The sequence below is a fragment of the Schistocerca nitens genome, chromosome 2, assembly GCF_023898315.1.
Source record: "Schistocerca nitens isolate TAMUIC-IGC-003100 chromosome 2, iqSchNite1.1, whole genome shotgun sequence".
Lineage (NCBI taxonomy): Eukaryota > Metazoa > Arthropoda > Insecta > Orthoptera > Acrididae > Schistocerca > Schistocerca nitens.
This window is the reverse complement of record NC_064615.1, coordinates 63,959,429-63,977,260: the sequence shown is the minus strand read 5'-3', so window position 1 is coordinate 63,977,260 and position 17,832 is coordinate 63,959,429.

Here is a 17,832-nt window from a genome sequence, read left to right as displayed (position 1 = left end):
AATCACTGGTGAAAGTGTCAACAAAATGACTATTCACATTGGCGTGAAGGACATATGAGTGTGGCGATATGCCATCCGACTTTCGGAAAAACATCGTCCACACTATTACAAAGTCTGCAAGAGCAGTTTGGCTTTAGGAAAGGTAAACGTGCGAGACAGGCAGTTCTGACGTTGCGGTTGATGATGGAAGTAAGATTAAAGAAAAATCAAGACAAGTTCGTAGGATTTAGCCACCTGGAATAAGCGTTCGATAATGTCAAATGGTGCAAGGTGTTCGAAATTTTGCGTAACATAGGGATAAGCTACAGGGAGAGACGGGTAATGTACCAAGCGGACAAGATCAAAGAGGAAGTAATGAGGGTGGGAGACCAACAACGAAGTGCACATGTTCCACATCCTGGAGGACCTCCTCACTACGGATCAATTGGAATGAAAGTAAATCTAATCTAATCTAATCTAATCTCGGATTAAAAATGGTGTACGACAGGAATGTAGACTTTGCCCCTAATGCTCAATCTATACACCGAAGAAGCAATCGTGAAAATAAAATAAATTTTGAAGAGTGGAATTAAAATTCAAGGTGAAAGTGATCTGAACGATAAGATTCGATGATGATGTTGCTATCCTCATGGCGAGTGAATAACAATTACAGGATCTGCTGAATACAATGGACAGTCTAATGTGTACAGAATATCGACTGAGAGTAATTCGAAAAAAAAACCAAATTAATGAGCAGTACAAGAAATGAGAACAGCAAGAAACTTAACATCAGGATTGACGGTCACGAATTTTATGAAGTTAATCAACTGTACTGCGTATTCAGCAACATAACACATAACAAACGGAGCAAGTAGGACATCAAAAGCAGACTAGCACTGGCAAAAACGGCATTACAGGAGCAGTGTGTTAGTATCAAACATAGGCCTTCTTTCATTTGAGGAGGAAATTTCTGAGAATGTACATTTGGAGTACAACATTGTATAGTAGTGAAACTTGGACTGTGGGAAAACAAGAACAGAAGGGATTTGAAACATATGGGGTGTGGAGCTACAGACGAATATTGAAAATTAGGTGGATTGATAAGGGAAGAAATGAGGAAGTTCTGCGCAGAATGGGAGAGGAAAGGACTAGAAGGAAAACACTGATAGCAAGACGGCACAGGATGATAGGGCATTTGGGAAAGCTGTAGTGAACAAAAACTGTAGAGGAAGACAGAAATTGGAATACATCCAACAAATGATTGACGATGTACTTTGCAAGTGGTACTATGAGATGAAGAGGTTGGCACAGGAGAGGAATTGGTGGCGGGCCGATTGGCCGGGAGGCCGCAAAAACCGGTCAGAAGGTTGATGATTCAAAAAAAGAAGAAAATGACAGCGGATCTATGGTATTACCTGACTAGTTTCTGGGGTGCTGCATGCCCGTTACAACTTATAACTTAATTGTCTACTTTTCTTCAATTAAAGGTCAGATAGTAATTTGTAGAAGTCTACAAGGTCTTTCATAACTGAAGTCATTAGAAAGTTCTAATAAGAATAATATGACAGAAACGTTTTCAAAGATAAGCAAATGTAGGAAAAGCGCAAATCACTATGTTCATTGTCGTGTTGAAGATACTGCACCTTGCCTGCCATGGGATAACTACTTGGAGTGAAAAGACGAGGTCAGCACAAAATAAAAAATTCGCTATCTTTTCTGACGCGTTAGGATCCAATTTTGAACGCCACACGGGCTTCGGTTTCAGTAAAAATTAGGCTAGTTCTGCGGACCCAGTGAAACATTGTAACAGGGCACGTTATTGTTAGAGATAGAGAGAAAGCCTGTGCACGAGAATTTATGTTGCAACTAGAAATTGCATGGTAGCTCTTACTGAACAACCATCGCCTTACTTTTTCTCTTAAAATAACACCTTACTTAGAAAAACCGTTACAATACAATCACGCAAAGTATTATGTAATAGAACGGATCACATAACTAAGAAAGCAAAGAGTTTAATGTTGGGTATTGTGGTTACGCTCGAAAGTAGTGAAAGGTTATAAGCCGTCTGCCTTGCGTCCTTCCATTTGTATGCTAATTTCATCATGCGAACTTCTCAGTTCGCACGAAACTGTGAATGCGATAGGGGAGACCACACGGCATTCAGAGGCTTTGTTTCAGCTTACACGTCTCAAGGAACCACCTGAGAGGGCTCACCGAACTCCCCTGTCAATCAATCTAAGACGGAGTTCTACATCTACATCTACGTGGTTACTCCGCAATTCACACTTAATTGCCTCGCATAGGGTTCATCGAACCATTTTCATACAACTTCTCTACCATTCCACTCTCGAATGGTGCGTAGGAAAAAGGAACACCTAAATCTTTCCGTTCGAGCTCTGAATTCTCTGATTTTATTATGATGATCATTTATCCCTACGTACGTGGGTGTCAAAAAAATATTTTCCGCCATCAGAAGAGAAAGTTGATGATTGAAATTTCGTAATTAGATCTCGCCGCAAATAAAACCGCCTTTGTGTCAGTGACTGCCACCCCAACTCGTGTATATCAGTGACACTCTTACCCCTACTGCGCGATAACACAGAACTAACTGCCCTTCTTTACACTTTCTCGACGTCCTCCGTCAATCTTTCCTGGTGAGGATTCCACACCGCGCAGCGCTATTCCAGCAGAGGACGGACAAGTGTAATGTAGGCTCTCTCTTAATAGTGGGTTTGTCGCATCTTCTAAGTTTTCTGCGAACAAAGCGCAGTATTTGTTTCGCCTTCCCCACAGTATTACCCATGTGGTCTTTTCAATTTAAGTTGCTCGCAGTTGTAACTCCTAGCTACTTTGATTTGTGCCATTTATCGGATTTCTTTTAGTACCAATGTTTCTTTGTTTAGTGCCAATTGCCACTTTTCGCACCATACAGATATTCTCATACAGATATTGATCGTCTGATGATTTTACTAGACGGTAAATCACAGTTTCATCTGCAAACAATCTAACAAGGGAACCTCCCCATCGCACCCCCCTCAGATTCAGCTATAAGTTGCAACAGTGGATAGGCCTTGAAAAACTTCACACAGATCAATCGAGAAAACAGGAAGAATTTGTGTGGAACTATGAAAAAAATTAGCAAAATATACGAACTGCGTAGTCTACGTGCAACATATGCAACTTCAAGGGTGATGTGCAGTCAGGAGTGCCGTGGTCCTGCGGTTAGCGTGAGCAGCTGCCGAATGAGAGGTCCATGGTTCAAGTCCTCCCCTGAGTGAAAAATTTACTTTCTTTAATTTCTCAAAGTTATGATCTGTCCGTTCTTTCATTGACGTCTCTGTTCACTGTAATAAGTTTAGTGTCTGTGTTTTGCGACCGCACCGCAAAACCGTGCGATTAGTAGACGAAAGGACGTGCCTCTCCAATGGGAACTGAAAACATTTCATCGCAAGGTCATAGGTCAACCGATTCCTCCACAGGAAAACACGTCTGATATATTCTATACGATACTGTTGACGGCATGTGCGTCACATGACAGTAATATGTTGTCGACCCACCTAACTTGTACACTTGGCGAATGGATAAAAAGATTCTTCTACCTTGCCCGATTTAGGTTTTCTTGTGGATGTGATTATCACTCCCAAAAAAGTGATCGCATCGGACGGACAGACGGACAGATAATAATTGTCTGAAAACAAAAAATTAAAATTTTCAGTCGAGGGAAGACTTGAAACAAGGACCTCTCACTCCATAGCTGCTCACGCTAACCACAGGACCACGGCGCTCCTGACTGCACATTACCCTTGAAGTTGCATATGTTTTACGTGGACTACTCAGTTCGTACATTTTGCTAATTTTTTTCATAGTTCCAATAACTTCTTCCTGTTTTCTCGACTGATCTGTGTTCAGTTTTTTCAAGGCCTATCCACTGTGCCAACTTATAACCAAATCTGAGGGGGGTGCGATGGGGAGGTTCCCTTGTAAGAGGGCTGCTCAGATTAGTTCGACTCTGTAGAAGGCCGATGGTGGTATTCTCAAGTGCTGGCTGGCACCTAATAATTCATGGTGAGAAATCACAAGTCTTGTAACGGCAGGGCCTACCAAGTGGGAAGAGAAGCCTCACGGAGCTCCCTTCATGTTTGTTAGGCTTCTGGACATTCAGAAGGGCATCAACACTCTGATCCACTACCGCTTACTGACGTCAGACGGGAATTTCTAGAGCAAACTGGCGAGAAAACTGCGCTCTGATTCACCCGCATCTGAAGATTTTCTGAGGCAGAAATTTATTAAACGTGGCAGTTTTCACGCTACTGGCGGAAAATAGGATCATTTTTCCTGGTTGGAAAATGGTGCTGAGAACTACGCAGACAGCGGAGCCTGGAGCAGGGACACGTGAAGTTGGCACTCTTGGTTTTAATGTTGAAGGTGAGAGGTCACGGGTTTTAGACATAGAAAGATGGGTCTGCACGGTATCAGAGTCCTGATGAGCGAGATTCTGGTATTTCACATGTGACTTTATTGTTTGCTTCAAGCACGAAAGTTGAGCACGGCATGTGCTCATACAATTCTAAGTAACTTTTAATTTAATTACATTTCGCCAAATAGTATTAAAATGTTGATGCCTCTTGGAATGGCGGTTAACAACAAATGACGGAGCTCGTTACTGAAGCGTCAAATACTTTGAGCTAATGGACGCGTTTTTGGCATCGTTTCCGTCTTCCTAAAGAGGAAGACAAATGAAGATACAGACAGTAAATTAAATGTCAGCTCCACACATCGTATATAACAATAGCTGTAAAATAATAAATAAGGCCATGGAATTTGTCATATAATACTGAGATACCACAAAGCCCTTGTTACTATTACTTGGATTTAAAGCAAAAGTACCATGGAGGGACGTAACAGGCTCAGATAATCTGGCCTAAACATTCGTTGTGCTAAGTGATCATGTGATGAGACTTGCTAAACGCATTACATCTGTCGCACTCGTGGTCCGATCGACACAAGCATGATAGACCCGACTGATATATCGCAATATTGGTTAGATGTTGTGCAGTGATAACTCTGAGTTTATTTTTCCCATTAAGGAACAGTTTATGGTCTAGAAGTTTTAGAGTACATTCATAGTGAAGCTACATTGATCAGCTAGAACATTATGACCACCGAACTATTATGGATATAAACCTGTCACCTGGCGAGGAAGGAATGCTAGTCAGATGCACGCACGGTACATGCAGTATCAGTAACCGTGCTGTAAGTGTATAGAATGGGGAAGCTGCGTGACCTTTCTGAGTTTGACCGAGGCAGATTGTAGTGACCTGGAGGCCCAGTACGAGCATTTGAGAAACTGCACGAGTTATCTGGTGTTGAAGGAGCGCTGTGGTCAGTGTCTCCAACATGTGACCAAAGTAAGGTGAAACCACGTCCAGACGTTGTGATGTTGGAAGGCCACCCCTCATTGCAGATGTCAGACGTCGTAGGCTGGGCAGTGTGACGCAACAGGACAAGTGACAAACTGTGACAGAAATAACACCAGACTTCAATGCTTGGCGGAGTACAACTGTGTCTGAACACATAGTGCACCGAACACTCCTAACGATGGGCCTCCGCATCCGACGAACCATGAATTTACCAAGTTTAACGACACAACATTGGCAACTACGACTGAAATGAGCACGTACCCATCGGCGCTGGACGTTGGTGCAGTGACAGAGCGTTGCATTGTCTGATGAATCCCGATACCTTCTCCATCATGCCGATGGGATGGCAATTTCATCTTCCAGGGGACACACGTACTGTGGCGCGGAGACAACCTGGTGGTCGCTCCATTATGCTCTGGGAACATTCACATGGGCAACCATGGGTCCTCTGGAGCTCGTACAAGGCACCATGGCGGCCAAGAAGTATCTTACACTGGTTGCAGCCCACGTACACCCCTTCATGACGATCATGTTTCCCGGCAGTGTTGCCATTTTTCAGCAAGATACTGTGATGTGTCTGCGTAAGCAGGAGAAACTAACGATCAAAGTCCGAAAACAATTTATTGGACTGCTCAATTAACCAAAACAAATTCTCGAAGTATAACACCAACACCAAACAGTGATCCGTCTTCGAATCACAACTACATACAAGAATAATATAGAAAACAACTGAAATAATTTCCTACTAGTCTCCGCCAGACACTTCTCCGATATACCAAGCCCAATCCAGAGATCAGCGAGAAGATCCAAGCTGCCAGGGCGGCAGCTATCCACGTCTGCTGGCGGTCGATGAACTGCCGATGTGCGGCCGAGCGCCGGCCTTTACAGCGCCTCAGCGGATGAGTACCTCGGAACTATTTTCCATCACGTGGTTTGACATGTGAAAATAGTTCCAGGATCTGCAGCGACCTCTTCCTTATGTTTAGGTGGGTCGGTATTGGCCCCTTGTGGCCGCTGGTGTCATTGCTGTGTTGTTGTTGTTGTAGTTGTTGTTGTGGCCGTTCGTCAATATTGCCTGTCGGTTGTGTAGTGCTTCGGTATGCCTGCGAATCGGGCAACCCGCGGCTGCAGGCTGTCAGTTTGGTTGCTGATACTCTAGGCGCCGTGATGTCTGGTGGAGAAGGCCACAGCAAAATGAGCCGTGCCACAAGGACAAGAGTGTGATGAAGCCCGATCGAACATATCCGGGATGTGAATGAATGTGGCGTCAGAGCTCATCGTCTCCCTTCTCGGAATTTACGGGAATTAGGAGACGTGTATAAAGATGTGCTGCCAACTCCTTCCAACGACCTACCAAGACCTCTGCTTCCATGCTATGATGCGCCGCCGCTGTTATCCATGCCAAAGGCAGATGTACCGGTTATTAAGTGGGTGATCATAATTTTCTGGCTGATCAGTATATAACGTAGATCGTTAGTGATAACATTAATAGAAACAGTGTCCTCTTGATTTAATTCTGTTTATTTATTGGTAGCGCTTCGAATTGTGTTAGTCACTGATAGTGATGTTTCACATTTATTGTGTGGTGTGGTGGGTGCGTCCCTTATTCGACATGGTTCTGAGATTAAGGTACATATGTCAGTCATTTACGTTTGAGGAGTTTAAAGGAGCGGACAGCAGGGAAGTCATAAGTTGAGATTGGAATATGTAGTACAAGGATAGATAAGTCGCCAATGGTGGTGGCGTATTTGTTAAAGTAAAGAACTCTATAATATCTAGCGAAGTTACCACGGATTCCTAGTGTGGATGAATCTGGATCAACGTCAAAACTGGTCAAAAATGATAATCGGACTCTTTTATACACCCCTTGGGTCTGAAGCTCTAGTGGTAGAGCGCTTCAGAGAGAAGTTGCGGAACATTTTTAATGACCTTCCTGATCATGCCATTGTAATAGGTGGTGGATTCAACTTGCCAGGTAAAGATTACTATCATGCTATCAATAATGATACCAAAGACAAATATTAGTTTGGCATTGTTTTGAATGGTTTTTTTTACGAAAATAACTTCCTGCAGATAATTAAAGAACTAACTCGAGATGGAAACGTCTTAGATCTCCTAGCTACATACAGACCCGAACTTGTCGAAATAGTCAACGTAGGGGAATGTATCAGTGACGATAGACTGTGATGCAAAAGCTGAACGAAGCGAAAATGAGCGTAAGCAAAGCAATAAAACAAGTGTTCAACCAGTCTGAGTAAAAACCCTAAGAGCTTTCGGTCTTCCCTAAAATCAGTAAGCTATTCGAAATCATCTAGCGACTCACTCAGTGATCATACAGGCACCGAAACGCAAGATAACAGAGAGGAGACCGAAATACTGTCCTCGGTCTTTCGAAACCGTTTCGCAGTGGAAGTTCGTAATACATTCCATCCTTTCAATTATCGTACGTACATCGAAATGGCAGATATTGAGGTAAACTATTGGGGACTAGATAATCGCTTTGTACTGGAACGACAACAGGACAAGATGAGACATTTATAACACTCAACAAACATTATGCGAAAGAATTTGCTTCTATTCCAGCAACAGTTCACATCTGGAGCAACGTAAGGAACATAGTGGCTGGAAAATAAAACACAGGTCACTCCCGTTTCCAAGAAGGGTCGTAGGACACCTGCACATAACTATACGCCTATTTCGCTGACGCCAATCTGTTGTAGAATCATGGACCATATTTTGTACTCAAGAATTATGACGTTTTTGAGAACGAAAATCTCGTCTGTAAAAATCAACATTGATTCCACAAACAGAACTAGCGAGACTAAGGTCGCTCTCTTCCACCATGTGATTGTTGCAGACACTGGTTGATGCCGTTTTCCGTGACTTCAGGACGGCATTTGACACCGTCTCACACTGCCATTTGGTGAAAAAAAATACGAGCGTACCGACTATTGGACCAGATTTGTGAATGGATTCAAGACTTCCTTGCAGATAGGTCGCATCATATCGTTCTTAACGGCACAAAAACGACAGGTGTAAAGGTAACTTTGGGAGTGCGCTAAGGAGATGTGATAGGAGCGTTACTGTTTACATGGTATGTAATAGATCTAGCAGAAAGCATTTAAGCTCTTTAAGACTGTTCACAGGTGATGCTGTTGTCAATAAGGAAGTTGCAGCACCAGAAGGCAGTATCGATTCGCAGAATGACCTACAAAGGATTGATGAATGGTGCAGGTTCTGCAGTTGACCCTGAACTTAACTAAATGTAATATATCTAGCATACTTAGGCACAGAAACCCACCAATGTACACCTAGTCTCTCTCTCTCTCTCTCTCTCTCTCTCTCTCCATCCGAACAGGTCTTGGAAGGTCCAACGGTACCGACCGGACGCCGTGTCATCCTGAGCCTACAGGTGTCACTGGATGCGGATATGGAGGAGCATGTGGTCAGCACACCTCTCTCCCGGTCGGATGTCAGACCGGAGCCGCTTCTTCTCAATGAAGCAGCTCTTCAGTTTGCCTCACAAGGGATGAGTGCAACCTGCTTGCCAGCAGCGCTCGGCAGACTGGATGGTCACCCATCCAAGTGCTAGCCCAACCCGACAGCGCTTAACTTCGCTGATCTGATGAGAACCGGTTTTACCACTGCGGCAAGGCCGTTGGCAACAACTACACTAGTGATAAAAAATTGTTGGAAACAGTATTGAACGAAAAAAATTTAGGAGTGACTATCCAGAACGGCTTTCAGTGAATGATCACTTTAAAAAAATAGTAGGGAAAGCTGCTGGGCGACTGAGATTCATAAGAGTAATCTTAAGGAAATTAACTTAACCATGAAGGAAGTGGCTTACAAGGCGCTTTTTCAATCAATTCTTAAGTATTGTTCATCAATTTGGAAACTTTATCAGGTAGGACTGATAAAAAAATGAAGATAGAACGAATAGTGGTGCTTTTCCTGGCGAGTTCTTTTTAAAAAAAAAAGTGGTTCAAATGGCTCTGAGCACTATGGGACTCAACTGCTGTGGTCATAAGTCCCCTAGAACTTAGAACTACTTAAACCTAACTAACCTAAGGACATCACACACATCCATGCCCGAGGCAGGATTCGAACCTGCGACCGTAGCAGTCGCACGGTTCCGGACTGCGCGCCGAGTTCTTTTAATCGGCTCTACAGCGTTACAGAGATGCTCAACAAATTCCAGCGGAAAACGTTAAAAGAGAGGCTTTCTGCGCCACGGAGAGGTTTACTACTGCAATTTAGAGAGAGAACTTTCCAGGAATAGTCGGACAATACATTACTTCCGGCGACATACGTCTCGCAAAATGATCAAGATGAGAAAATTCGAGAAATTAGAGCCCATACAGGGGCTTGCCGACAGCCATTCTCCCCACATAACATTCGCGAGTGGGACGAGATGAGGTGGATTTGTTGGTAGTACCAGAAGTACCCTCAGCCAGATACGGTCAGGTAGCTTTCGGAATATTGATGTAGATACAGATTACATTTCACTGGTTTCCTCAGGTCGCAGAATCTACATGCACAAGCTCAATATTACCAATACTAGTAAACTTTATACCAACACAGTCCATACAAAGATGTGAATGGTCCAAGACCTAGTACGCTATACCTGACGGTGAATGTTCTATGGAATTGAAAGGAGATTGGAAAACCCTGTTGAATAACTTTGGAGCTGCTTTATTAGTAGCAATGCGATGCCAATTCTGGTCCAGATTTGACCTTTTACCTTGACCTTGACCAACCCTCACACCAACTCCCCCTGGCATAAATATTTCCCCTCCCTTGTCGTCCTCTACCCCTTCATCACTTTCCGCACTCCCCTCCCCTGTAGCTAAGCCAAGTCCCTTTCCCTGCCATACCCTTTCCTAAACTAAACCCCTTTTCTTCGAATTATGTCACAGAGCTGCAGAACAAACAAATTTAGTTCTCTCCATGCAAGAGCACTTTAACAAAGCACTTGAACTGCACCAGTATATGTTTTGACTGACTAGTTCGATCAGATGAGAATTATTAAACATCCCTTTGATTGGAAATGAAAGTAAATGTGTGAAAGGAGGAGAAAAATAACTGACATCCCGCTCCTTTCTGTTATTAAGAGATAGTAGTAGCTATAGTAACTGGTCAGCAGCTTTCATAATCCTACCACCTAGCAAAGAAAGTAAAATGTGAGATCTTTGGATCTGTAGGGAAACAGGGGCAATGCTGGCCAGGGTCACAAGGTGTTAGTTGTAGAACAGAAATTGGCAGGGGTCACATGTGGCCATTGAGACTTCACAAGTTGTACATTCGAAAGCTGTACACATGGGGAAGAAAGCTCCAAGAGTGAAACTGAAACTCTCTCTTTGAGGTTGTTCAGAGACAGACGTCGAGGATAAGTTTTTCTGCTGCACTGTGACTGACCACTACTGTTGAGAGTTTAGTTTGCGAGGCTAGTTATTTGTATTAGATGGTTTCCTAATCTTTCTTGCTTGCAGTCCATTGTAAGAATGATGTACATTAGTTTTCGATGTTTTGTGATTTTTTTATCCTTCAAATCAGTCGAAGCATGTTGGTTTCTTCGACCACGCGTGGTTATGTGTGCATTTGTGATGTCTTGGAGTTCTATACATTCTCTTACTATGCTTCCCTTTTGCTACAATATTTGATTAAACAATGTTTATCTGTTAGTTTCCAAGCTTAATTCTAGTATTTAAGCCAATCTTTCTTTGTAATTATTTGCAAATAGTGCCATACAGTGTTTCATATGGCTCATGGTATTAAACAAGTCTCCGCAGTGTTGTTCCTTCGACATAATTTGCATCAGTGGTGTTTTTTAATACAGACTCATCGAACCACAGTCAACCTAAATCGGAAAACAAGTTCGTCAATAAAGTACAACTTAAGACTGGAAGTATGTTCATTACTGATACCAACGTGCAGCCAGAACAGAGCTCCCTGAATGGTGTGCAGCTGCTTGTACAAAACACTGAATCTTCACGTCAAAGCCTTGTGATCGTCGAGTGGTCTTGAGTTTCCTTAAACCTCCTACCATCGATCTCCACCTCTGGAGAGTAGTAGGGTTTTATACGTAAGACTTTGATGACCTCTCTGCACTTATGTCGCTTTGACGAAGGGTCATAATCCCCGATTTTATATGCGCTGTCCAACAAGCAATGAGAACACGATATGACCAAAGTAGCGCTTCACGATTTTTTTTCAATACTCACACTTCCCACACAGCTGTAAAAATGTGGACAAAGTCTCCCAGAATGTATGTCAATTTCTGTTGCTAGTTGTAGCGTTCTCCTGGGTATCCAATATCTGTATGTGACTGAGCTGCCTTGTTTCTTGAGTCCTGCTAATGAAGTGTTTCACGTAGTCGTACTGAGTATCGTCCAGCTTAAACAAGAACAGTGTATTTACTGTTGTTTCCACCTTGAAAATATGGAGCAGAAAAAATGGTTTGAAGCCTGTAGTGTCTTGCTTCACAGTGTTGTATGTCATGATAGTGCTGCTGCAGGTGGGGTTTGTGAGCTAACGAGCGTTGCGCTCTCACTTAAATATATGGCCGAAAGAGTCAGCCTACAGGAATTGTGAAACGAACCATGTTGTCGAGGACAGATTCAGCACGAGATGGGGAAGTTCACAGACGTCTATTGTCTATTGAGGCCCAAGCGCAGTAGTGTGCGAGTGAGACGTCCTAGGGATACCCAGTGTAAGCCATTTGTGGCAGAGGAGACGTAGCAGTGTTAAATATGGCGGACCTAAGATCGGCTGTAAAGGGAATCATTTATGGAAACTATTTAATTCCGTAGTAATGCAGGGAATGAATCCACAGTAATTTTAATCTGCCATCCTCCATAAATTTCCCATTAAAACGTGAATGTTGATCATATCTATAATAGTTTAGGATTTACTGTTAAAGCGAAATTAACAAGTTTTGTGACAAAGACCTGAATTCTAAAATCTGAACACTTTGGTCGAACTTAACGAGCGACATTTCATACGGAAGCACTTCATTAAAATAACAAATGTTGTAAATATTGTAATGCCACAACGAAGCATAGCCAAGGCGCAGCAGTTGAATAAGTTAACGCTCATCCCATCTGTTGGATAGTTGCGCAAACAAAAGCACGGGTGCTTCCGCCTGGCGGCAGTCAAATGAAATAGCGCTATGAGTAAGACAGTATCTGACAAGGGAACCTCCCCATCGCACCCCCCTCAGATTTAGCTATAAGTTGGAACAGTGGACAGGCCTTGAAAAACTTAACACAGATCAATCGAGAAAACAGGAAGAAGTTGTGTGGAACTATGAAAAAAATTTGCAAAATATACGAACTGAGTAGTCCACGTGCAACATATGCAACTTAAAGGGTAATGTGCAGTCAGGAGCGCCGTGGTCCTGTGGTTAGCGTGAGCAGCTGCCGAATGAGAGGTCTATGATTCAAGTCCTCCCCCGAGTGAAAAATTTACTTTCTTTATTTTCGCAAAGTTATGATCTGTCCGTTCTTTCATTCACGTCTCTGTTCACTGCAATAAGTTTAGTGTCTGTGTTTTGCGACCGCACCGCAAAACCGTGCGATTAGTAGACGAAAGGACGTGCCTCTCCAATGTGAACTGAAAACATTTCATCGCAAGGTCATAGGTCAACCGATTCCTCCACAGGAAAACACGTCTGATATATTCTATACGATACTGTTGACGGCATGTGCGTCACATGACAGTAATATGTGGTCGACCCACCTAACTTGTACACTTGGCGAATGGATAAAAAGATTCTTCTACCTTGCCCGATTTAGGTTTTCTTGTGGTTGTGATTATCACTCCCAAAAAAGTGATCGCATCAGACGGACAGACGAACAGATAATAATTGTCTGAAAACAAAAAATTAATATTTTCAGTCGAGGGAAGAATTGAACCAAGAACCTCTCACTCCTGAGCTGCTCACGCTAACCACAGGACCACGGCGTTCCTGGCTGCACATTGCCCTTGAGGTAGTATATGTTGTACGTGGACTACTCAGTTCGTATATTTTGCTAACTTTTTTCATAGTTCCACATAACTTCTTCCTGTTTTCTCGACTGATCTGTGTTCAGTTTTTCAAGGCCTATCCCCTCTGCCAACTTATAACTAAATCTGAGGGGGGTGCGATGGGGAGGTTCCCTTGTGAGTAGTGTTGCGCTCGGACGACGAAATAAAGAAGCATTAAACTGCGATAATATTATTATGTATAGTAAAAATATTAATTATATATATATATATAATGATTGTAATTGAATATGGTATGTTATGGTATATCCATTTGTAAATAGAGAACTTGGCATGGTGTAAATTAATGTTTAAATGTGAGGGAAGTCCCCGAGAACGCGGACAATTAAGTTGGCGCGTGAATTTGGCACTAGAGAGAGATGTGTTCTGGACCTGTTCAGATGCAGAACAGAGATTACGCGGTGCGAAAGTGACGGTTTAAGTACGGTACTGTAACGTTGCTTATAGACAGTTAAAAGTGAGCTTACAACAAACACGAACTGGATTTATGGTGTGTCAGCAAGTCAAATGGACAATAAGGCTTGCAGGATGCAACATTTCGATGGAGACGGCTTGTGAGCGATATAATTGTTGTTCCCGCTCACAAAGCACATGGCACGCCTTGTGGAAGTCTGCGTAATTTACGACGGACTGCAGCGACCAGCAGCAAGGTATGAAGTGACTAGTGTCTGCAGCTAATGTTGCAATGTGATCTTACTACCATATGAGATCCATTGATGAGGTCACGCCAGCACAAGCAACGAACTAGTATTTATCGTACGACAGTGTTTTTATGAACAGTGCTTTTTATACCGCCGCTATAACAAGTGCATTTATCCGTAGCGAACCAGTTTATGTATTTATCAAGTCAAGTTCTCTACAGTGTGATGTCTGAGTGAAATAATAAGTTTGTGATTCAAAGTGCATTCCACGAGTGTCATCAATTATTTACAGAAAATAGTTCGTTATTATCCCAAATCCATCACTGTGTGTGCAGCAATACCAGTAAAAAGGTTATATTACGTGAGTATCTGCGTATTAATGCAACAAGAGAATATAATCGGAGTTAACGCCGAAAATTTCCAACAAACGCCGGATTATACAACTGACAGAAGACGCCAGGTACTGTGCCACATTAATTACAAAATGGCTCTGAGCACTATGGGACTTAACAGCTATGGTCATCAGTCCCCTAGAACTTAGAACTACTTAAACCTAACTAACCTAAGGACAGCACACAACACCCAGCCATCACGAGGCAGAGAAAATCCCTGACCCCGCCGGGAATCGAACCCGGGAACCCGGGCGTGGGAAGCGAGAACGCTACCGCCATTAATTACAGTTCAACTCGATGTGGTGGCTTTTCAGTACATTATCAACGTAAAAACTCATTCAGTTTCATTATAACAAAATGATTCTAAAGTAATGTTTTCAACATCTCTAGTAAACATCAGTTCTATAGTGTTCACTGATTATTCAATTAAAGAATTTATTGGCACCACAGTACTCATTGTACCTTCAGAATAATGCAAATTCAATAACGTTAAAATCATTACTGACAGTTGGTGTAGATCAATCTAACTTACAGCAAAATCAAGTGTTTATCATATGTGTGTGTATATTTTGGTACGTAAATGTTGTTCACCTGCTAGGCGTGATTAACGTACACCAGTTAGTGCATTCTTTTCAGTCACTTCAAAGAGGTTATTTTTGTAAATGAAAATCAGAATTCATTTAACATTCGATTTCTTGTTCGCCATCGCCAATATTTATTCAGTAATTCAGTGTAGTAGACTGAACTACGTAACAAAGCTATTCAGGCTTATTAACACGATAGCCGCTTTCCAGACGTCCGATGCCGCATGGTCTAAAAATATTACAGTACATTCGGATAGTGGCATCGCAATGTCAACTTCATTCGTTTAAAAGATACAGTATATTTAAATTGTCAGTATTTTCAGTTAAGCGTCAAATCACCGTTTCTTCCACAGTGAATAATGATAGCATGACACCTTATTGAATCATTAGGTAATAGAATATGTGTTGCCAGCCGAAGTGGCCGTGCGGTTCTAGGCGCTACAGTCTGGAGCCGAGCGACCGCTGTGGTCGCAAAAAATGGTTCAAATGGCTCTGAGCACTATGGGACTCGACTGCTGTGGTCATCAGTCCCCTAGAACTTAGAACTGCTTAAACCTAACTAACCTAAGGACATTACACACATCCATGCCCGAGGCAGGATTCGAACCTGCGACCGTAGCAGTCGCACGGTTCCGGACTGCGCGCCTAGAACCGCGAGACCACCGCGGCCGGCCTGTGGTCGCAGGTTCGAATCCTGCCTCGGGCATGGATGTGTGTGATGTCCTTAGGTTAGTTAGGTTTAATTAGTTCTAAGTTCTAGGCGACTGATGACCTCAGAAGTTAAGTCGCATAGTGCTCAGAGCCAGTTTTTGAACGAGAATATGTGTTGTAAAGTTTGGTACATAATAGTTACTGTTGTTCTTTGTTTATTTATCAGAAAGCACATTGGTACAAGGATATTGGCCGTGACATTCAAATTTAAGAAGGAAGTTGTATTGGTTTTTGTAAAAGAATTTTAAGTTTATATAAGTAATGTATATTATTGTTACTTTATTTAGAATGTGAAATTGGTCGAGCTTTGATTATTTAAAGATGTTAAGATCTAAAGCAATGTAGAATAAGCTGTAGCCAATCAGATGGACGGCTTCAGGAAGGGGAACTGCCCTAGTCAGTTGAGCGAGGAAGTTAGGCACGCGTTAAAGCGTGGCCAGGGTCGGGCAGAGGGACAGTGCTGGTGGAGACGTGAAAGCAGGCGGTCGGTCTTTAGGTAGCTAGGAAGTGAAGCGACTTAGAAAATTTCGCGTTATGTGGTATCGCAGGACTTAGTCTCTGAGCGGTGAGTAGCCACGTGCCTGGTATGAATTAACTTTTCGCGTAGATAACGAGGTGGAACACCAGACTTGTATTTTGTGATGAGATTGTGAATGAGCGAACTTTCTCAAATGGATATGCACTCGAGTGTAATAGTAATTCTAAATACGATCACTTTCGATATTAGTTTGCTTTCTGAATAAACATTATTCTAACCAAATCGCAACTCTAATGAGGCCTACATCATTAATGGGTCGTTAATTTAGTTCCCAATATTATTATTACTGTTATTATATGTTACACTAACTTTTTATTTCGCAAACTTACCTTCAGCCTGACAATTTAACCAAAGGGCCACAAGTATCTAATGTAGGGCGTCTAATGCGACACGTGCGGTTCAACCCCTAGACGAGGTTGAGCCAAGACATTTCGACGAAGAGGAACCGCATGTGAGCCAGAACATCTTTGGGATGTTAGCTCGCAGGTTGGTGCCAGATGCCCTGTAGGTAACTGCGGCCTGTGCCTCTGACATTGACATTTCTACAACAATTCACATGTTGTCTAAGAAACCAGTACTAATATAGCCAGTGATACCTGAGTCTTACGAATCTCAGGTGACTGGATGTTGGAGCATCGTGGAAATACACTGGTGGCAAAAAAGCAGCACCAACAACTATTTTATGAAATTTTGGGTATACATTTGTCTAGGTAGCCTATTTAAGTGATTAACATGGCAAGATCACGGATTAATGAAATTTCGGAAATACGTTTGTGTACGTAGCATACTAACATTGGAAAATCGCAGGTTGGTGCAAGAGCGAGATAAGCCATCGCAAGTGTGAAGTTCTTGTTCATTAATAACCAGCGTAACCGTCAAAATGTTGAATGCAAGCATGCAGATGTGCCAGATGTCAGATAGTGGGATGGAGTTCAAGCCTGGTGCACTTGATCGCTCAGTACAGGGACAGTTAATGCTGTCTACGGACGACACAGGAGTTGAAGTCAACCGATGTCACATATATGCTCGATCGGAGACAGATCTCGTGATCGAGCAGGCCAGTGCAACATGTAGACATTTTGTAGAACATGTTGGGTTACAGCAGTATGTGTGCATCCATTATCCAGCTGGAAAACTCCCCTTGCAATACTCCTCGTGAAGGGCAGTGAAACAGGTCGAATCACTAGACTGACGTACGGATTTGCAGTCAGGGGTCGTGGGATATCCATGAGTGCTCCTGCTGTCATACTATATCGTGCCCTAGATCTTAACCTCTGGTGTAGGTCTAGTGTGTCTAGACAGGCCAGAGCGGGACCCCAACTCGCTTCCTGCCAACCAACACACGGCCATTACCGACACCAGCTTTCACCAGAAAACACAACAGGTCTGCATCCTTTTCTCCAATGATCTCTCGCTTGATATCACGACCCCGCAGAAGGCGGTGGTTTGGGGGTCAGTGGAATACACGTTATAGGGGATCCGGTTCGGAGCTCTCCTTGAAGTAACCGATTTGTAACAGTT